This window comes from Phyllobates terribilis, unplaced genomic scaffold (genome assembly GCF_046119375.1).
Source record: "Phyllobates terribilis strain yellow unplaced genomic scaffold, ASM4611937v1 Scaffold_1__5_contigs__length_1240528914, whole genome shotgun sequence".
NCBI classification, from domain to species: domain Eukaryota; kingdom Metazoa; phylum Chordata; class Amphibia; order Anura; family Dendrobatidae; genus Phyllobates; species Phyllobates terribilis.
The window spans coordinates 445152126-445175678 of record NW_027362761.1 but is presented as its reverse complement, the minus strand read 5'-3'; positions in this window follow the sequence as shown (position 1 = coordinate 445175678).

The following is a 23553-nucleotide window of genomic DNA, read 5'->3' as shown; positions in this document are numbered from 1 at the left end:
GATCGTATTCCGTTCGTCCACACATATCACCCCTTTGCTTACGTACTACATAAAACCATTCGCAAACATTGGAGTATTTTACGCACCGGTTACCCACCAATCACCAATTTACAAAAAACATTCATGCCCTGCTTCAAGCGAGCCCCAAACCTCAAGGACTCCCTCATTCGGGCCGACATTGGCACTAGTAAACCAGGACCCACACAACGGTTCCTCCAAAATCCTAAGATGGGTACCTTTCCATGTCTACAATGTAGACAATGTAACAATGTCCTCAAAGGCAATGTAGTGTACCATCCACATACCGGCAAGAAATAAAATATCAAAGGTTACTATACCTGTGAGAGCGCATTTGTAATATACCTGATTAAATGCCCCTGTGGACTTGTATATATATGAGAGACTACACAGCCCATCATGGATAGAATATCTAAGCACAAGTCCACGATAAGGTGCAAAAATCTGCTTCTGCCCATCCTTCACCACTTCGTTACCATGGGCCATAACATCTCCCAATTGAGGTTCCAGGTCTTGGAGCAAGTTCCACCACCACGCCGCGGAGGTGACCGCATTTGTCTCCTTAAACACAGGGAGGCGTTTTGGATCCACGAGATGGATGCCCTAATGCCTAAAGGGTTAAATAGGGATTATAATCTCTTGTCTTTTGTCTAATATCTTCTTATCCCTAATAGGGTGGCCCGCGACATACCTGCTCTGAATTATATTGTATAGGGTTTAAATAGTATTATACCGGGCTAATCATAGCAAATACTGTATATTATGCTTCAAAATGTTTTTGTCTCCTCCTGACTGTTTTTCTCTTTTGTTTCCAGATATTTCCCATCCCTTTGGTCCTTCCCCAAGTCCTCCATTAGGGTCACAGAGCCACTGAGTACCTCCAAGAAGCATCACTCTTAGTTACAGAGCCAGCGCAGACACTTCCTGCACCTTGGAAAGCAAGCTCCCTTCACTTGGAACGCACACGCGATCCAGAAACGTCACTTCCGGTGACGTCAGTACATCACTTTCGGTTTTCGCACGGCCGGGCTGTAAGCATTCTAGCGATGATTGGCTTATCCAACCATCACTTCCCCTATTTAAGGTCCCTCCCTTAGACAGATAGCCTGTACAACCAGCGGTGGATACCGCGTTGTGACGCCGTCACTGTCTATCACACTTCAATCAGGTAAATGTACCTTTTGATTACATAGGATATTTCACTGCCTAATCTCGTATACTTATCTTATCTTACTCCCAGGCAGTCCTTTATGGACCCACTTAAGATACCTACTTTTGTCCACTATTCCTACTCCAGTCTATATACTGGTAGGTACTTTTCTCCTAATACCCACATATAGGTAGAGACAGTTTTATTCACATTATGAAACTCCTCATGTCCTTGTCCTCTTCCCTTGCTCCTATTACCCCATTGATGAAAGATGTTGCATAAATGTACAATGACATTATGTCAAATTGATTTGCAGCTTTGTGAATCTTTGGTTTATTTTGTATTAATTTTTTTGTTAATTTTTGTTATATGAATAACTCACAGCATTTTACGTTCTCTGCAGTCAACTGAAGAAGGTCAAAAGTGACCGAAACGTTTTGTATATAATGGACTGTAATAAATTTTCACTATTTGAACATACTTTCGAGTGCCAAGGTTATTCTTCCCTGACTGTTCAGACACCAATATATCTGTTTAAAAGAGTCTGGTATAAGCCAGATAACTAGAACTGTGGTTTTGCAGTTCCACGGTACAAATCTCTGTATTATCCTGCTTTTGGCATTTTTACCGTAAAAAAACAGTAATAGTGTCTCCTTGACTGTTCAGACACAAATATATCTGTTTAAAAGAGTCTGGTGTAGGCCAGATAACTAGAACTGTGGTTTTGCAGTTCCACGGTTCAAATCTCTGTATTATCCTGCTTTTGGCATTTTTACCATAAAAAAAACAGTAATAATGTCTCTATGACTGTTCAGACACCAATATATCTGTTTAAAAGTTTCTGGTGAAGGCCACATAACTACAACTGTGGTTTTGCTGTTCCATGGCTCAAATCTCCGTGTTATCCACCTTTTTACATAAAAAATAAAATAATTGAGTGTCTCGCTCAGTGTTCAGACGCAAATATATCTGTTTGAAAGATTCTGGTGTAGGCCAGAGAAATAGAACTGTTGTTTTCCTCTTCCACAGTTCTAATCTCCTTTTTATTACCCTTTTTCCATTCATAGGGCGAGTGTAAGATATTTTACTTCATTTACAATGGGCAAGGTGCGTTTCAAGGGACGTGGAACTGGAAGTTATGGTGATGGTGCGTGTAGAGGACGGGGCCGTGGCCAAGGTGAAAAGGTCCACAACCAACAGCCACATCTACTCGCTCCCACTTCTTGACCGAATTACTAGGGAAGCACACTACAACACTAGTATTGCGAACTGATCAGTGTGAACAGGTTATTAATTGGACAGCAGATAATACTTCCAGTTACCTGGGCACCACCACCTTCGATCTGTCTTCCACACTGTCAAGTTTTAGTAGCCGTGAGTCTCGACCGCATACTCCTCCTCACTCTGATGCTCCTTCCTCCCACCATGCCGAGTCTCGTCAGACAGCAACTGATCCCACACTCGGACACTCTGAAGAGCTGTTCACTGGTCCATTTCCAGATTTGGGCCCCTCGCCTGCTCCGCTTGAAGTGGTGGAAGAGGAGATCCCATGTAGTGATGCCCAAATATTTGAACAGCCACACGGCTTGTGAGTCGTGGACAGCTGTGAAAGAGCAGGCAGATCTGTGGCTGAGACCACTGAACCTACATCCAGGCATGGTCGTGTGTGACAATGGCTGTAACCTTGTGGCGGCTCTGAGGCGAGGTGAGATCACACTCGTACCATGCCTGGCTCATATGCTTAACCTCGTGGTTCAGCGGTTTCTTAAATCGTACCCCGAGTTGCCAGATCTGCTCGTGAAAGTATGCCGCCTGTCAGCTCATTTTCGCAAGTTGGCTACAGATTCTGCCGCCCTTGCTGTGTTACAGCAGCGTTTGCAGCTTCCGGCACACTGACTGGTGTGTGATGTTCCTGACGCACCCCTGGGCCTGTGTCGCTCAGCGTTGCGCATGCAGGAGCTTACCCGGAGCCGGATCTGTTGAGGGTTGTAGTCTCGTGGCGGTGACCCGGTCCGTGCCCAGGGAGTCAGACTAAGTGGCGTTGTATTAGCGGTAGATGTTGGACGACTACGCCACCCGTTGAATGCAGCGAAGGAGCTGCCGCTGCAGGGCAGACCGCTGAGGCCGGTGGTAGGATTGTGCAGCGTGATAGTATCACCCCCAACGGGAGGGGTATGGCCTCAGGGCAGCCGACATGGATGATGGGGGTAGCAGGAATCACTCAGAGACGATGCGGTGTAATTCAGGGTCTTTACTGGTGATAAAGATAGACCCTCCCGGAGTACTGGCTAGCGATCGGGGCCTGGTCAGTCCTTGAGCAGATGGGATCTCCCCTGGCCAGGCGGAGTTGTAGGCCTCCCAAACTGACTGTACTCTTCTGGCTACCTTGCTAGAGGCGGGTATAAGTAGCCCACGTCCCTGAGTGTACCGTGTGGTGCTCACCCGTATGGCCGGTGACTCGGGGCCTTCTAGTGGCGTCCGCTCCACGACGGCGGTGCTGGTCCCACGCGTGTGACCGTGCCTTCGGGTTTCTTGGCCAGAGGACCTGAAATCCCCTGCCGGGCGGTTTCTGCTGCTGGGTAAAGATTAGTCCCCACAGCCTCGGACTCCGGGTCCGGTGATAGCTTCTCAGTCAGGGCGAGCTCTGCAGCTGCCTGCCCCTGACTCCTTATAGCACTGCTCCCACAGAGCTCCTGATGTTCTTTTCCTAGATCTGCTTCTCTTCTCTGTCTCTACTTCTTCTCTACTCACTAACCCTGCCTCAGCCCTACTTTTATATAGGGGAAGTTCTTCCCCTCCCAGGACTGGGCAGGAGGTGTGGCATGCACAGGATCCCTGACCAAGAGACCTCCCACCTGCTCTCAGACATAACATTGCTGTTACTGTGGAAACCAGACCCCTGGGGTGCCACATTCCCCCCTAGTGAAATTTAGTAGTCCGGGACTAAACATATTTTTAGAAAAACATAACAAGGTATAAACAATAATAATACAATAAGAAAAACACATAAAGATGGTTACGGCGTGTCCGCAACCGGGTGCAGTCTTTGAAGAAAACAAAGGTGTCCATTTCACCAAAACAGGGAGACGTAACCAGGTAGGGGTCTGTACAGCCCCGAGTCCTTAACAGTCTTTTAGTCCATTCCTGGGTTACGCTCCAACCAATTGTACAAGGATTCCCGGTAAATCCACCAAGGACTCCTAAAAATAACTAGAAACACATAATTATTTACAAGTAACAGACAGGTGACCACAAATAAAACAATTTAAACACTTCAAATCCTCCAACGTGCGGGTAACTGGCCTCTAGTGGCCCTAGTGGACCTACGGAGTTGACTGTCTGGCCCTGAACTACAGGGTGTAGGAGCTGTCAAGGGTAAACTGGGCAGCTGTCTACGGGCTCTTTGGCTCACTAGGGGTACGACAGGCTCACTATGAGCAGAGGGTTGATCCTTCTGTTCTGCTTGTGTGGAGTCTGCTGCCTCCTGGACCGGCTGCTCTTCCAGCTCTACCTGTTGCTCCGTAGGCACTTGGGATGCTGGTTGGAGGAACGTGAGGACGGGTACCACAACTGCACCATTGACTTGAGTCCAGGATCGAGGGAAGTCTCCGAGCACAGTACTAACCATATCTTCCCTTTCCTCTACGGGTCGAGGGTCTTCTTGCTCTCCTTCTGGGTTCCGTAGCTGTTCGGGACACTTCTTCAGGTGATCCCGGGATACAATGGCTGTGGTTTCCCCTCCGTCTTTACTGATGGTACAAACCTTTATGTTGTCGTGGCTTGAGGGCAGTACGGTGTACGGGTCCTTCTCCCACTGGTCGTCCAACTTGTCGAGCCGTCTCTTCCTCTTCAAGACCTGCTCTCCGGGTACCAGGGAAACAGCGGGAGCATACTGGTTGTAATTTTTCTCTTGTCTTTCCCTAGCGAGACAGAGACTTCGATCCACGCTCTCCTGTACTTTCCGGTACTGCTGCTGCCTCTCTGTGTCCCAGTCTGCTTCCGGTGAAGTGTCCTCGGGTGTCAGGACTCCCATCTCCAGGTCAACAGGTAGCTTACCAGGCCTTGCCCTCATTAGGTAAGCCGGGGTACAGTTGGTGGAACCTACAGGGATGTAGTTATATAGGTCCACCAGGTCGGGCAGCTTCTCAGGCCACAGACTGCGTTCTTCCAGGGGCAACGTTTTCAGAAGATCCATTACCACCTGGTTCATTTTCTCACAAAGTCCATTAGTTTGCGGATGATAGGGTGTCGTCCTTATCTTCCGGCAGCCATACAGATTGCAGAATTCCTGGAAGACCTCCGCTTCAAAGGCAGGTCCCTGGTCCGTCAGCACTTGGTCCGGGTACCCGTGTGGACGGCAGAAGTGCTGCTGGAAGGCTCTAGCTGCTGTTTGAGCTGTTAAGTCCTTAACGGGGACGACAACCAAGAACCGGGAGTAATGATCCACAATGGTTAATGCGTAGACGTAGCCACTTCTGCTTGGGGTCAGTTTTACATGATCCAAGGCTACCAGTTCCAACGGCTGCTTGGTGACAATGGACTGAAGGGGGGTCTTCTGGCTGGCACGGTCCTTCCTTCTTAGGTTGCACGGGCCACAGTCTCTGCACCACCTCTCGATGGTTCCCCTCATGCCTACCCAGTGGAACCGCCCGCGCAGCAGGAACTCCAGCTTCTTCCATCCGAAGTGTCCAGCCCCGTCGTGGTATGCCTCCATCACCATGGCTGCGTCTCTTCGTGGCACCACTACTTGCCAGATTAGTTCATGCGTCCGGGAGTTAACCATTCTGCGGCACAACTTCCCCTTGTAAAGGAACAGTCGACTCTTCTCAGCCCACAGTTGTTTGGCTTCCTCCGGAGCGTCTGGGTCAAGGCGAGCCTCTGGCCGAGTCAGCATCTCCTTCACCAGTCGGACGGCAGGGTCACTGTCTTGCGTTTCCTCCCAGTTGTAGTGAGGCAAGGGGTTAAACGTAGCGGCTTGCTTACTCCTTACCCGATGGGAATACTGGATAGTCCCATGACGGTGGAACGCGGGGAGTTCGACTTCTTCCAATCCCTCTGGATCTTCTCCTACGTCCGGTAGGTTTGGCATCCTGGACAGGGCGTCCGCGTTGGTATTGGAGCGTCCTGCCCGGTATTTGATTGTGAACTCGTAGTTGGACAGACGGGCCATCCATCTCTGCTCTAGGGCACCGAGTCTTGCCATGTCCAGGTGTGTCAACGGGTTGTTATCCGTGTACACGGTGAACCGGGAAGAAGCGAGGTAGTACTTAAAGCGTTCGGTGACTGCCCACACCACTGCCAGGAACTCTAGCTTAAATGAGCTGTAATTCTCAGGGTTTCTTTCGGTGGGTCGCAGTTTTCGACTGGCGTAAGCGATTACTCGTTCTTTCCCCTGCTGGATCTGGGACAGTATGGCTCCTAGCCCGATGTTACTTGCGTCGGTGTAGAGGATAAAGGGCTGGCTGTAATCAGGGTACGCCAGGATTTCATCCCCCGTGAGGGCCATCTTCAGCTGGCGGAAGGACTCTTCTTCTAACTTCTCCCATTTGTAGGGCGGCTTCTGGTTCTTGGCCTTCCGGGACTGGCCTATCAGGAGGTCCTGCATAGGAGCTGCCTTTTTGGTGAAACCGGGGATGAATCTGCGGTAATAGCCTACCAACCCGAGGAACTGCCGCACTTCCTTTACACTGGAGGGACTTGGCCATTCCTTAATTGCGGTGATCTTATCAGGGTCGGGAGCCACTCCGTCAGCGCTCACCACGTGTCCCAGGTACTGCACCTTTGGTTTTAGGAGGTGACACTTGGAGGGTTTTACCTTTAGGCCGTAGTTTGCCAGAGCTTCGAACACTTCCGCCAGGTGTTTCAGGTGGTCCTCATAAGTCTTGGAATATACGATGACATCGTCCAGGTACAACAGGACCGTCTCGAAGTTTCTGTGGCCCAGACAGCACTCCATTAATCGTTGAAAGGTTCCTGGTGCGTTACAGAGTCCGAACGGCATGCAGGTAAACTCGCTAAGTCCCATCGGGGTGGTGAATGCGGTCTTCTCCCGGTCCGCCTCTGCTACGGGAACCTGCCAGTACCTGCTAGTGAGATCCAAGGTAGAGAAGAAGTTAGCAGATCTTAAAGCAGCCAAAGACTCCTCTATCCTTGGTAAGGGGTACGCATCCCGTGTGTGATACGGTTGATTTTCCGGTAATCTACACACATCCTCATGGTGTTGTCTTTCTTTTTGACTAAGACTAGTGGAGCTGCCCAGGGGCTACAGCTATCCCTGATCACCCCAGCCTCCTTCATGTCCCTAAGCATCCCCTTGGCGTGTTGGTAGTGTGCAGGGGGTACGGGTCGATACCTCTCTTTTATGGGAAGATGGTCTCCCGTGGGGATGTGGTGTTCTACCCCCTTGACTCGCCTGAAGTCTAACGGGTGTTTACTAAACACTCTCTCGTACTCTTGAACCACCTGATAGACTCCCTGTCTCTGGTGTGAGGGAGTGGAGTCAGTACCCAAATGTAGTTGCTGACACCAGTCCTCCATTGTTTCCTTAGAGCCGTTACTTTCCTCCGGGGAAGATGGAGGCAAGGGTTCTACGGACTGTATGGAATTTTGATTGATGGTATACAATTTGGCTAGCGTGGCATACCGGGGCAGGTACACTTCCCTCTTCCCGATATTTATTATGCGAACGGGCACCCTCCCATGGCGTACATTGACCACCCCCCGTGCTGTCAAAATGGTGGGCCTACTGTCTGAGTAAACTGGTTCTACCATTGCCTGGTAATCTCTACTTCTCAGACCAATAGCTGCCCGGCACCAAATCATCATTTCACTTTTTGGGGGCATGGCAATAGGAAAAGGGTCACACATTCTTACGCTACCAATCTCACCACTGGAGAGTTCTATCTGTTGCCGTCGCATCAGTGCCCGGATCTCTTTCTGGAGCACTCGCTGCTGGCCGGAGCTGGCATTCTTGGCAACCTGCTGTAAAAGGAAAATCACCTCTGCAAGACAATTTTCAATTACATTAGTTCCTAGAGTTATCTTTGGGTGACTCTCGTGCTTGTCAATGTCTACAATGATCAGTCCCTGTGCCGCCAATTCGACTCTACCGATTTTAATGGTCACCTCTTTAAATCCAATCTGTGGCACGGGCTGACCATTGCTGGCGATGATACTCAAGTCGTCGTCAGGGTAGCGGGTGATATCCGAGTCATTCCAGTACTGCTTGAAGAGCACGTACGGGATAGTGGTAACCTGTGACCCGGTGTCCAGTAGGGCACTCATGGGGATGCCATCCAGTACCACAGGCAAGACTGGACGTCCTCCCACATATTTGTCGCTCCAGTTCGATGGGCCTGATGATCTTTTTCCTGGGGTTTGGCCCTCTACCCCAGGTTGTGCCAGTTTAAAGGACAGTACCTTGCCATATGTCCGGGTTGATTGCAGCGGCGGCAGATGGGTTGTCCGTCCTCGTTGTATCGGTCGCTGGGTCTTCCTCTGGCCGGTGGGGTCCTCCTTGGTCGACGCCACGGGATGTCCTCCGGTCCGGATGCCAGCTGGATCTTCCCTGGAGTGGAAACCTGTAAAGACTGCACAGTTCGGGTTAGCGCGGCAACGCTTTTAGCTAGCTCTTGGACCTGATGGTGCAGGTCTGGAGCCGGGTCATTGTTCAAAGCCTGCGCATCAGCTCCCACAGGCCCTGCCGACAAGGGTGCCGCCTCCTGGTGGTAAGTGGTAGTGGGGCGTCTGTGGGTCACAACGCCACCTGGTGCCGGTTCTCGGAGCACCCGGATGGCTCTGTCCTTGAACTGTGCAAATCCCAGATGAGGGTCCTGCCCGCAACTGGGTTCGGTGGGCATTGCAATATAAACCCTCTATAAATTGTTCAGTCAACAGCCTGTCCTCGTCTCCCACGCCATCAGGGTCGGTCTGCTTAATGGCTCTCAGGGCATCTTGTAGGTTCAGGGCATAGTCCCTTATACTCTCGTGTGCTCGCTGCTTGCACCCGTAGAATCTAAGCTTGATCTCGGCTGAGGTGCGGGTATCAAAGGTGTCCCTCAGCCGGGTTAGTATCCCTGCAACAGTCCTTCTCCCAGGTGGCCAGGACTTTACCTCCCTTTGGGCTGCCCCGGTTAATTGGGCCACCAGGATGCTCACTTTTTGCTCTTCTGTGAGGGGATACACCTGGAAGAGGCTATCCAGCTTTTCTCTAAAGTCATGCAGGGTATGTGACTCCCCTGAGTACTGGGGTAGCCAGGCCGCTCCCGGGATATAAGGCATGGTGAAAGGCATGACTGCAGCAGCGGTGGCGCTGCCGGGGGTTGAGGCAGTGAAGCTCTCCTCCGTATCCGACATCTTCCTCCCCCCTAGTGGCCTACCTTGCGATGATCCTCTTCCGTAGGCCGCGGCTCCGCAGTGGATTGTCAGGGTTGAGGACCTTCCGTCGCGCTCCTGTGACGTCGGCGTCTGCTGGGCTCCTTCCAGGACCTTACACAACGTCCGGACGTGAGGCGGGGCTTCAGTTCTCGCGCGCTTTCGGAGTCCACGCCCCTCTTCTTCCCGCGCGGCGTCTTCAAGATGGCGTCCAACGGCGGGAAAACTCCACGGATGGCGGGAAGAAGGCAGAAGATGGCGCCGAATGGCGGGAAAACATCGCGGATGGCGGGAAGAAGGCAGAAGATGGCGCCGGATGGCGGGAATCTTCACCACTGGTAAGTTTGAGCAGTCTTTTTCAGGCACGCAGTACCCGGTGGTTGCGGGCACGAAATCCTGCCGACTACGCCAAAAGTTGACGCACCCCTGGGCCTGTGTCGCTCAGCGTTGCGCATGCAGGAGCTTACCCGGAGCCGGATCTGTTGAGGGTTGTAGTCTCGTGGCGGTGACCCGGTCCGTGCCCAGGGAGTCAGACTAAGTGGCGTTGTATTAGCGGTAGATGTTGGACGACTACGCCACCCGTTGAATGCAGCGAAGGAGCTGCCGCTGCAGGGCAGACCGCTGAGGCCGGTGGTAGGATTGTGCAGCGTGATAGTATCACCCCCAATGGGAGGGGTATGGCCTCAGGGCAGCCGACGTGGATGATGGGGGTAGCAGGAATCACTCAGAGATGATGCGGTGTAATTCAGGGTCTTTACTGGTGATAAAGATAGACCCTCCCGGAGTACTGGCTAGCGATCGGGGCCTGGTCAGTCCTTGAGCAGATGGTATCTCCCCTGGCCAGGCGGAGTTGTAGGCCTCCCAAACTGACTGTTCTCTTCTGGCTACCTTGCTAGAGGCGGGTATAAGTAGCCCACTTCCCTGAGTGTACCGTGTGGTGCTCACCCGTATGGCCGGTGACTCGGGGCCTTCTAGTGGCGTCCGCTCCACGACGGCGGTGCTGGTCCCACGCGTGTGACCGTGCCTTCGGGTTTCTTGGCCAGAGGACCTGAAATCCCCTGCCGGGCGGTTTCTGCTGCTGGGTAAAGATTAGTCCCCACAGCCTCGGACTCCGGGTCCGGTGATAGCTTCTCAGTCAGGGCGAGCTCTGCAGCTGCCTGCCCCTGACTCCTTATAGCACTGCTCCCACAGAGCTCCTGATGTTCTTTTCCTAGATCTGCTTCTCTTCTCTGTCTCTACTTCTTCTCTACTCACTAACCCTGCCTCAGCCCTAGGTTTATGTAGGGGAAGTTCTTCCCCTCCCAGGACTGGGCAGGAGGTGTGGCATGCACAGGATCCCTGACCAAAAGACCTCCCACCTGCTCTCAGACATAACATTGCTGTTACTGTGGAAACCAGACCCCTGGGGTGCCACATTCCCACACATTGGAACTCTACCCGCCACATGTTGCAAAGGATTTGGGAGCAGAAGAGAGCAGTTGTGGAGTACCAGCTGCAACAAGGCCGTCAATATTCAGGTCAGACTCCACACATAAGACCTCAGTAGTGGACCTGGATGTCCGACATATGTACAATCTTAACAAACTTTGAGGAGTCCACCAAGATGGTGAGTGGCGATGATGCCATCATTAGCATCAGCATCAATCTTGTCTGTCTTTTGCAACGCTCTCTGCAGAGAATTAAAGAGGAGGCATTGCAGCCAGAGTATGATTAAATGGATCAAGAAGCCATAGCGGGCGATTACACACAGCCCAGCCTCATCTCATCCCAACGTGCTTTGCGGGACAATGAGGGAGGGAAGGAGGAGGAGAAGGAGGAAGAACAGGAGCTGGTATCATGCGCTGTAGACGGTAGTACCTGTACAACTGTCATACTGTCGGATCAGCGTGGGTGGCCTGAGGACAGGGGGGAGTAGGAGGAGGAGAGCATGGTCAGTCATCATATTGGTGAGGACACGGAAGTCTTGCCCATTACCAGTCTGGCATGCATGGCTGACTTTATGTTACGCTGCCTTAACCGTGACTCTCGCGTTGTCAAAATGTAGGGTGACAGTCATTGCTGGTTGGTGACACTTTTAGACCCCTGCTACAAGGAGAACTTTCACTCTCTTATTCCTGAGGTGGAGAGGTCTACAAAATGGGGCAGTACCAGAGGGCCCTTTCTGCAGAACTGTTAAAAACATTCCCATCTTAACACGCTAGCGGCAGAGGTCACAGTTCGTTGACCAACCAAGGCGTACAGACGAGAGAGACCCAACTCCAATCCAGCAGAGGCAGGGGAACACTGTCAACATTCTGGGACAGTGCAGTGCCGGCGTCCCTGCCCTCTGCTAGGCAGGGACGCTGTTCCCCTCACCGCTCTGCTCCGTGCCCGGCGTCCCTCTCCCGCTCTGCTGGCAGCGCGCGCTCCTTCCCGGCCACTGTGCTTAGGGCGCGCGCGCGCGCTCTCCCTCCCTCTTAAAGGGGCCGCGCGCGCCGTCCTAGGGAGTCCCCGGCCAATGGCCGGAGGACTTTACCATATATAAGGCACCTCCTCCAAAATGGAGGTGCCCGAGCAATGTTGTTTGCACCTGTGTCTCACCTGTGCTTCAGCCCTCAGGTCCCGTTGCCAGTTACCTGCCAGTTACCTGCCAGATTCCTGCCTGATTACTTGCTACCTGCCTGCTAGTCTGAGGTCCGACGGTCTGCCTTACTAATCCTGTCAGTCTGTCTAAGGACCAGCCTGCCCGCTCACCTGGGAGCGCACATCAGCTACCTGCCTGCCTGCCTGAGGTCCGACGGTCTGCCTTCCAACTCCTGTCAGTCTGTCTATGGACCAGCTTGCCCGCTCACCTGGGAGCGCACATCTGCTATCTGCCTGCTAGCCTACCCGGAGGCTCTGCCGTCACGTGCTGTGACCACCCGCCTGTCCAGAGACTTCTGCCCGCTCACCTGGGAGCGCTCATCTGTCGCCTGTCCGCTGGTCTTCCTGGAGGCTCCGCCGTCACATGCTGTGACCACCCGTTCATCCAGAGACTCTCGCCTGCTCACCTGGGAGCTCACGTCTATCTTCAGCCGCCACAGGTCGTACCAACCCTATACCTAGAGACTGCCCCGGTCACTTGCCGTGATCTCCAGCCCGTTCACTCAGAGACTGTCCCGTTCACTCAGAGACTGTCCCGTTCACCTGCTGAGACTTCCAGCCCGTCTTCCCTGGTCGCCACCCGCTCCCTTACAAGGACCGCCTCCTTGTATAGTAGCTCTGAGGTTCCGCCTCCCAGACCCGTTACAGTTTGCTCGGGCCATGGAACCCGGTGGCACCCAAGCTCCCTCGCTCTCGGACCTGTGTCATGAACTGTCCCGTTAAAGGTCCCAACAGGAGTCCATTCTGGGTCACCTGCGGAATGTCAATACTCGCCTGGACACTCTGACCGCTCCACCAGCAACCTCCGCCAGTGCCATGTCTCACAATCCGGCAGCTCCACTGCCCACTAATACCATGGTATCTTACCCCGGACCCCGGCTTTCTGCACCTCCTCGCTTCGGAGGCGACTCCGCCCAGGCTCGGGGCTTCATAAATCAGTGCACCCTGCACTTTGAACTATTATCTCACCAGTTTAACTCCGACCGGGCCAAAATTGCATTCATCATGTCCCATCTCACCGGGGAGGCCCTGGCCTGGCTAAATCCTCTATGGGAGAGAGGAGACCCCCTGGTATCCAACTTGCCTGCTTTTCTCACGGCTTTCCGGAAAGTCTTCGACGAACCCGGACGGAAGACCTCATCCGCATCATCTCTGCTACGCCTCCGTCAGGAAAGTCTCACCGTGGGCCAATATGCCATACGGTTCCGTACCCTTGCCTCGGAGCTAGCCTGGGATAACAACGCTCTGGTTTCCGTCTTCTGGGAGGGTCTGTCCGGCCGTATTAAAGATGAGCTTGCCGGTCGGGACATTCCTACCACTCTCGATGATTTAATAACTCTTGCCACCCGGATTGACCTACGGTTCCAGGAGCGTGCCAGAGAGGTCACCCGTGAGAGGAGATTACCACGTCTAGCTCCTACTTTTCAGAAACCCGTCACTCCTTCTGTCTCTTACCGGGTACACTCTCCTGAGCCTATGCAGGTCGACCAGACCAAGATGGTCAAGACTTACGCCGTGCCGAGGGGACCTGCTTCTACTGTGGCAGTAAGGAGCACCGGATCCGTGCCTGCCCGGAGAGGTCGGGAAACGCCTGTGTCTAGGTTCGCTCAGAGAGGTCCACCTAGACAAGAATAAATCCTCTCCATCCCTGCTGTTGTCAGTTTCAATCGTCTACGGGGAGAACCGTTATTTCGAACTAGCCCAACTTGACTCTGGAGCAGCCGGGAATCTTATCTCACAGTCCCTGGTAGAGAAATACCGCATCCCCACCAAACCTCTGGCTGTACCCTTGTCTGTTGCTGCCGTGGATGGGGGGCTCTTACCACGCCCCATCCAACTCATCACCGAATCCATTACTCTGCAGGTGGGAATGCTGCATTCTGAAAGTATCTCCTTCCATGTTCTGCCTGGACTCTCTCACGCCCTCCTGCTAGGTCTACCTTGGCTCCAGAGACATGCACCCGTTCTTGACTGGCAGACCGGAGAAGTCCTTCGCTGGGGACAGGGCTGCCATAAGACCTGTCTGGTTCCCGTCCATCCCGTCCGTCCTTCTCCTACCCCAGCTAATCTACCTGGACTTCCGATCCCTTATTGGTCTTATGCTGATGTCTTTAATAAAAAGGAAGCAGAGACACTACCCCCTCATAGACCATACGACTGCCCTATCGACTTGTTACCTGGTACTTCTCCTCCCCGTGGGCGTATTTATCCATTATCCGCTGCTGAGACCCGCTCGATGTCCGAATATATTGAGGAGAATCTGGCCAGGGGATTCATCCGGAAATCTACCTCACCGGCGGGAGCAGGCTTCTTTTTCGTCAAAAAGAAGGACGGCTCTCTCCGTCCCTGTATAGACTATAGAGGCCTTAACCAGATCACGGTGAAGAACAAGTACCACCTTCCGCTCATTCCGGAGTTATTTGATCGTCTGCGGGGGGCTAGAATCTTCACCAAACTAGACCTCCGTGGGGCGTACAACCTGGTTCGTATCCGTCAGGGGGATGAATGGAAGACGGCATTCAACACCTGGGACTGCCACTATGAATATCTGGTAATGCCCTTTGGCCTCTGTAACGCTCCTACCGTCTTTCACGAGTTGGTCAATGACATCTTCCGGGACCTTCTCTACTCCTGCGTAGTGGTGTACCTGGACGACATCTTGGTCTTCTCTCCGGATCTCCAGACTCACCGGAGGGACGTTCGTCAGGTCCTGCTCAGGCTCAGGCAGAACCATCTCTACGCTAAATATGAGAAGTGCCTCTTTGAGCAGACCTCGCTTCCGTTTCTGGGCTACATTATCTCTCAGACCGGCCTACAAATTTATCCTGAGAAACTGTCTGCCATCGAGAAATGGCCCCGACCGGAGGGGTTGAAGGCCATTCAGCGATTCCTGGGCTTCGCCAACTACTACCGCCTCTTCATACCACACATCTCTTCCCGGACTGCCCCAATTTCCGCGCTCACCCGTAAGGGTACTAATCCCAAAGAGTGGCCGCCCGAAGCAGAGGAGGCCTTTCTTTCCCTAAAACAGGCCTTCTCTTCCGCCCCGGTGCTGCATCGCCCGGACGGCAACAAGCAGTTCTTCCTGGAAGTTGACGCCTCCTCCTCTGGAGCCGGAGCGGTACTTACTCAAAAATCATCTTCCGGGAGAATGGTAACTTGTGGCTTCTTCTCCAAACTCTTCTCCTCTTCTGAGCGCAACTATTCCATAGGAGACCGAGAGTTATTGGCCATCAAGCTGGCGTTGGAGGAGTGGCGTTACCTACTCGAGGGGGCTCTTCATCCGGTAATAATTTACACTGACCACAAGAACTTGGCTTACCTCCAGCATGCCCAGAGACTTAACCCGCGCCAAGCCCGGTGGTCCTTGTTTTTTGCTCGCTTTGATTTTGTTCTTCATTTTTGCCCGGCTGACAAAAACGTCAAAGCAGACGCCTTGTCCCGATCCTTTCTGGTGTCCGATCTCGAGGAAGAACTTAAACATATCATCGATCCCGCCAGAGTAATGCAGGTGGCTCCCGTGAGTCTAAATCGTCTCCCTCCCGGTAAGACGTTTGCTTCAGTACCTGATCGGGAGAAGATCCTACACTGGGGTCATTCGTCTAAGCTAGCTGGCCACGCCGGTCAGAAAAAGACCCTCCAGCTTATTGCCCGGCACTATTGGTGGCCTACCCTGCACAAGGACGTAATAGACTTTGTTTCTGCCTGTGTGTCCTGCGCCCGCAACAAAGTCCCGAGACATCTGCCAGCCGGACGCCTCCTTCCGCTTCCTGTGCCTGCTGCCCCCTGGCAGCATATTGCTATGGACTTCATAACTGATCTCCCCGTCTCTGTTGGTTGTACGGTCATTTGGGTGGTCGCTGACCGCTTTTCCAAGATGGCTCACTTTATTCCCCTGCCAGGCCTCCCGTCTGCACCCAAGCTGGCTAAAGACTTTATCCGCCATATCTTCCGTCTTCATGGCCTGCCCCTCCACATCGTGTCGGATCGTGGGGTACAGTTCACCTCACGTTTCTGGAGAGCCACTTGTAAACTACTAGACGTCACCCTGGACTTCTCCTCCGCTTACCACCCACAGTCCAATGGTCAAGTGGAGCGGATCAATCAGAACCTGACCAGTTACCTCCGGCACTTCGTTAATGCCCACCATTCTGACTGGGTGGATCTCCTACCATGGGCCGAGTTCTCTTATAATAATCACGAGAGCGAATCCTCCTCCAAATCCCCGTTTTTTGTAGTTTTCGGTCAGCATCCTCGGATTACTTTTCCTGTCTCCACCTCTGTGGACAACCCGGCTGCGGAATCGCTCGTTAGCAAATTTTCCTCCATATGGGAGAGTACCCGGTCGGCACTCCTTCTGTCATCCGAGCGTATGAAAAGACACGCTGACAAAAAACGCCTGGATCCTCCACAATTTCGTCCAGGAGATAGGGTCTGGCTCTCATCTAAATATGTTCGACTCAAGATACCTTCTTACAAGTTAGGGCCTCGGTTCATCGGTCCTCTGGAGGTCATCAGTCAGATCAACCCGGTGGCCTATAAATTGAAACTCCCGGCCAATTTACGGATCCCTAACTCCTTCCATGTATCTCTCCTCAAACCCGTGGTGCTTAACTCTTTTTCCAAGTCTACAGGTATGCCTCCTGCTCCGGTTTCCGCTGAGGACGAGTTTGAGGTAGAGAACATTCTTGCTACCAAAAGGGTAAGAGGGAAGACCTTTTTTCTGGTAGATTGGAAGGGGTTTGGTCCTGAGGAGAGAACGTGGGAGCCCCGGGAGAACATCCATGCCCCTCTCATCCTTGCTAAATTTCTGTCTGGCCTAAAAAAGGGGGGGCCTAAAGGGGGGGGTACTGTAGTGCCGGCGTCCCTGCCTCTGCTAGGCAGGGACGCTGTTCCCCTCACCGCTCTGCTCCGTGCCCGGCGTCCCTCTCCCGCTCTGCTGGCAGCGCGCGCTCCTTCCCGGCCACTGTGCTTAGGGCGCGCGCGCTCTCCCTCCCTCTTAAAGGGGCCGCGCGCGCCGTCCTAAGGAGTCCCCGGCCAATGGCCGGAGGACTTTACCATATATAAGGCACCTCCTCCAAAATGGAGGTGCCCGAGCAATGTTGTTTGCACCTGTGTCTCACCTGTGCTTCAGCCCTCAGGTCCCGTTGCCAGTTACCTGCCAGTTACCTGCCAGATTCCTGCCTGATTACTTGCTACCTGCCTGCTAGTCTGAGGTCCGACGGTCTGCCTTACTAATCCTGTCAGTCTGTCTAAGGACCAGCCTGCCCGCTCACCTGGGAGCGCACATCAGATACCTGCCAGCTTGTCTGAGGTCCGACGGTCTGCCTTACTAATCCTGTCAGTCTGTCTAAGGACCAGCCTGCCCGCTCACCTGGGAGCGCACATCAGCTACCTGCCTGCCTGCCTGAGGTCCGACGGTCTGCCTTCCAACTCCTGTCAGTCTGTCTATGGACCAGCTTGCCCGCTCACCTGGGAGCGCACATCTGCTATCTTCCTGCTAGCCTACCTGGAGGCTCCGCCGTCACGTGCTGTGACCACCTGCCTGTCCTGTGACTCCTGCCCGCTCACCTGGGAGCGCTCATCTGTCGCCTGTCCGCTGGTCTTCCTGGAGGCTCCGCCGTCACATGCTGTGACCACCCGTTCATCCAGAGACTCTCGCCTGCTCACCTGGGAGCTCACGTCTATCTTCAGCCGCCACAGGTCGTACCAACCCTATACCTAGAGACTGCCCCGGTCACTTGCCGTGATCTCCAGCCCGTTCACTCAGAGACTGTCCCGTTCACTCAGAGACTGTCCCGTTCACTCAGAGACTGTCCCGTTCACCTGCTGAGACTTCCAGCCCGTCTTCCCTGGTCACCACCCGCTCCCTTACAAGGACCGCCTCCTTGTATAGTAGCTCTGAGGTTCCGCCTCCCAGACCCATTACAGACAGTTTTCTGAGACCCGTCCAGCTTACAGGCCCTGAGGCACGGGGTACTCTCACAAGGAGTGGAAAGTTTCAAAAGATGGTGAGGGAGTACCTTGCCGACCATACCAGCGTCCTCCATGATTCCTCTGTGCCTTTTAATTATTGGGTATCCCAGCTGGACGCTTGGAATGAACTTGCTCTGTATGCCTTGGAGGTCCTCGCCTGCCCTGCTGCTAGCGTGTTATCGGAGCATGTTTTTAGTGCTGCTGAGGGAATTATAACTGATAAGCGCACTCGCCTGTCAACTGACATTGCTTACAAGCTGACCGTTATCAAAATGAACAAGGGCTGGATGGGGCCAGACTTCTCATCACCACCAAATGACAGCAGAGTAACATAAAGCCAAATTCGCTGTGTTATGTCGGGAGGTGTATTCCCATGCACCGCTTCACACCCACACATGGGTATACGCTTCCTTATTTCGGCTGTTTTTTGCTCTTCTCCTTATCTTCAGCCTCCACCACCACTATACCACCAGGGTGACTGTGGTCCGTGTTACCAGTATTGCAAGTTCCTCCGTCCTAATTTTTGGCAGCTTTTGCTTGGAAGGCATAGGCAAAGACTATGGGAGACCCATTCCCCAATAATGGGAATAATGTTTTTAATATGCTGTACTGCATGGCTCCTGTAAGGTGCATTAAAACCATCTTGTTAAGCTACTGTGACCTCCACCACTCTTCCAAGGGGCATTAAAACTGTCTTGTTAAGCTACTGTGAACTCCACCACTCTTCCAAGGGGCATTAAAACTGTCTTGTTAAGCTACTGTGAACTCCACCACTCTTCCAAGGGGCATTTAAACCGTCTTGTTAAGCTACTGCGAACTCCACCGCTCTTCCAAGGGGAATTAAATTCATCTTATTAAGCTAATGCGACCTCCACCACTCGTCCAAGGGGCATTGATATTGTCTTTTTATTCCACTGCGACCTCCACCACTCTTCCAAGGGGCATTGATATTGTCTTTTTATTCCACTGCGACCTCCACGTTTCTTCCAAGGGGCATTTAAACTGTCTTGCTAAGCTACTGTGACCTCTACCACTCTTCCAAGGGGCATTAAAACAGTCTTGTTAAGCTACTGCGACCTCCACGTCTCTTCCAAGGGGCATTAAAACCATCTTGTTAAGCTACTGCAACCTCCACCACTCTTCCAAGGGGCATTAAAACCGTCTTGTAAAGCTACTGCGACCTCTACCACTCTTCCAAGGGGCATTAAAACAGTCTTGTTGAGCTACTGCAACCTCCACGTCTCTTCCAAGGGGCATTAAAACCGTCTTGTTAAGCTACTGCGACCTCCACCGCTCTTCCAAGGGGCATTAAAACCGTCTTGTTAAACCACTCTGACCTCCACGTCTCTTCCAATGGCCATTAATACTGTCTTGTTAATCTACTGTGACCTCCACCACTCGTCTAAGGGGCATTAAAACCATCTTTTTATTCCACTGCGACCTCCACCATTCTTCCAAGAGGCATTAAAACCGTCTTGCTAAGCTACTGCAACCTCCACGACTTTTCCAAGGGGCATTAAAACCGTCTTGTTAAGCTACTGTGACCTCCACGTCTCTTCCAAGGGTCATTAAAACCGTCCTGTTATACCACTCTGAACTTAACAGCTCTTCCAAGGGGCATTGAAATGTTGTTTTTAATTAACTCTAACCTCCACGACTCTTCCAATGGGCATTGAATTTCCTCCTTATTTTAGTCAGCTTTTGCTTTTCAATGCATAGGCGAACACTAAGGGAGACCCACTCCACAATAATGGGTAGAAGGATTTTAGTATGCTGTAATCCACGTCTGTTTCAAGGGGCATTGCAGTTCCTCATAATTTTTGGAAAGCCTTCCATTCACTGCTTAGGCCAACAGTGCACAGGAGACCCAGTTGCTATAAATGGAAAAAACGGTTTAGTTAAGGCCCTCTGACCTCCATGTCACTTCCAATGGGCATTGGAGTGCCTCGAAATTTTTGGTAGGCATTGCGCTCACTGTATGCCCTATAACTGTGTAGCCGAACCACTCCTTTTGGTACAGAAACATATCCTACAAGACATGTGTGGTTGACTGGCCTGATATTGATGTGAATGGTCCCTGTTCTTCCTGCTCTTTGTCCTTTGCCACCACCTCATCCATCGTTCATCACCTGAAGCTTTGTTTTAACGGGAGTCATAGAACTGGGATAGTAGCTGGAAAACATCCAGCAATCCTCGGAGGAGGTAGGATATGCGCCAAAATGCTGACCACCTAAGGCCTAGTCGCTACTACATACATGCGTTTGCATTCCAAGGAACAGAAAGCTAAGGAGATGGATGGCTTCATGATCATGAATAATTTACTCATTGTGTAGGAGGCTGACCACTGCTGCTGTCTACCTTCTGAACTTTGTGTTGAAGTCTGATTGACCCAGGACCAGCAATCCTCTATGTCTGGAGGAAATGTTACATCCCAGTGTCCAACTGTGTCCCGGCTTCCACAATATTAACCCAGTGTGAAGGCATCATTGAGATGGACCATCCCGGGCCACATTTACTTGTCCACGTGTTTGTGGTTAGGCTGTCCTTCAAATATGGGCAGCTGGAGACCGTTTATGGACACCTGGCCGCCCCCAGGCGGCTGGGGGCCGTGTGTGGGCACCCGGCCGCCCCCTGGCAGCTGGGGACCGAGCGTGGACACCCGGCCACCGGGCAGCTGGGGAATTAATATGGATACCAGGCCGCCATGACATGGTGGCCGACGTATGCCTCCACATGCCTAAAAGGCCCAATTTCAAGTGCAAGCAAGCTAGCAGTATGGTATTGCAGCCTGGGGGTGGGTGGGTGGCAGGTTGTACACTTACACTTGCATTCCAAGAAAACAAATCAGATGCTAACTTCTATCATCATCATCATGCTCCTCACCTTCGCACTCTTAACTCCCCTGATGGAGAAGCCAGGGCCCACCGGAGGAGTCTGGTTCTCTGGTGGGCTCGTCCAATGCTGCCCTAAAGCAGGCCAAGCTAAGAAAAGTGTGGGGGAAGTTCCCAGGAGAAATAGGGGCTGCTGTGGACCGTTTATGGACACCCCGCCACCCCCAGGCGGCTGGGGACCGATTATGGACACCCAGCCTCCCCCGGCGACTGGGGACAATATGTGGGCACCCGGCCGCGGGGCAGCTGGGGACCGAGCGTAAACACCCGGCCGCGGGACAGCTGGGGACCGAGTATGGATACCCGACCGCCCCCTGGCGACTGGGGACCGAGCATGGACACCCGGCCGCTGGGCAGCTGGGGACTGAGTATGGATACCAGGCTGCCGACGCAGCCATGACATGGTGGCCGGCATCTGCCTTCACATGCCTAAAAGGCCCAATTTGAAGGGCAAGCAAGCTAGCAGTATGGTACTGCAGCCTGGGGGTGGGTGGGTGGCAGGTTGCACACTTGCGCCTGCATTCCAAGAAAACAAAGCAGATGCTAACTTCTATCATCATCATCATGCTCCTCACCTTGGCACTCTCAACTCCCCTGATGGAGAAGCCAGGGCCCACCGGAGGAGTCTGGTTCTCTTGTGGGCTTGTCCAATGCTTCTCTAAAGCAGGCAAGGCTAAGAAAAGTGTGGGTGAAGATCCAAGGAGAAATAGGGGCAGCTGGGGACCGCGTGTGGGCACCCGGCCGCCGGGTGGCTGGGGACCGAGTATGGACACTCGGCCGCCCCCTGGTGGCTGCGGACCGAGCGTGGACACCCGGCCGCCGATCGGCTGTGGACTGAGTATGGATACCAGTCAGCCGAAGCAGCCATGACATGGTGGCCGGCGTCTGCCTCCACATGCCTAAAATACCCAATTTCAAGTGCAAGCAAGCTAGCAGTATGGTATTTCAGCCTGGGGGTGGATGGGTGGCAGGCTGCATACTTGCGCTTGCATTGCAAGGAATGGGGGAGGTACAATTGAACACTGCCTTGGGACAAGGACTTGCACAGGGATAGTTGCAAGTCTGAAGCGGCAAGGATCACTTCTGATGGGCACACTTTTAGGCAGTGACCTGGGTGTCAGAGATGCTTCCAGGGATCTTCCCCATGCTGTTCCCATGTCTTTTCAGCACTGTATGCATGTGTCACACAGCATATGGCCAGATAAGATTGTAAAATGTTAAAATGACATTTCCCGGTGAATGCATTTGTCACGGTTGAAAGCAATACAAAAGTGCAAAAATGCATAAAAAATACTACTTGTGAATATAGCCCAAGGCGTGGAGGAGTATTTTTGTTTTTGGTTATTTATTTTACCTTATACACAAGTCTTTACCCAGGAAAGGAAGTTCCTTAACATATTTCACAGGAAAACCGTTTCAGTTTAGTTTTTGAATGTTTTATTGTGAGCCTGTAAATGTGGCTTAATACCTCTGACCACGTTGTTGACAGCAGTGACCTGGGGGTCAGAAATGCTTCCTGGGGCGATGCCCATGCTGTCCCCATGTCTTTTTAGCACTGTCACTATCGATTTGGGCACTTTTTAGGCTTTCTACAGACTGCCGGGGGTGCCGCGGCAAAAATGCTCGGGTCTCCCATAGACTAAACATTGGGCTCGCTGCTCGGGTCGAGCACCTGAGTATCATGGTGCGCTCGGCCTGAGCTTCGAGCATCCGAGCATTTTAGTGCTCGCTCAACACTAGATAATACCCCTGGTTTATCTCATTATGCCTTCAAAAATGTAAAGGGATATTCCAATTACAGGCATTTAACGTTGGAGATTCTGCTTTGCATTTGAAGTAAGGGGCTATCAACTGCATAAACACTTGGATCTTTCAATTATATTGTATGAATGTTATTCTTATAGATTATGATGAAGACAGATAAACGAACACTTGTCCAGACGCTCCCCTTTGCATTGCAACTTTCTGCGTTTCTCAGCGTATGGATGTGCTTAAATATTTATGATTAAGATTAGAGATGAGCGAATGTTTCAATATTCAATTCGGATTACGATCTGCAAATTTGCGGTTATTCGCCGATTTATTCGTCGAATGTTCGTCGAACGTTACCCAACACCATTGGATTCAATAGGGGGACAAAAAGAACGCAAACGCAACACCTGAAAACCGGCCCCAAAGCCGCCAAAACACATCAAATTAGGAGTAGACACCTGGAAAGTGCCATAAACTGACCCAGAGTACAAGTACTATAATTATTATTACTATTACAGCAACATTTATTCAGTGGCGCATTACATGTCAAAAGGTGTCACCGACTGCTACAAGAGGAGAGAGGACCCTGCCCGCCAGCGCGCACAAACAACCTACAAGGGATGGATACAGTAGGTCAAGGTACAGCAAGTTGTGAAACGGTATGCTGGAGCGAGGGTTGTCACAGATTGTACACTTGTCACAAGAAGAGGGTCTTCAGCTTCCTTTTCAAGGTTTCCACAGTAGGCGACAGTGTGATGTGTTGGGGTACAG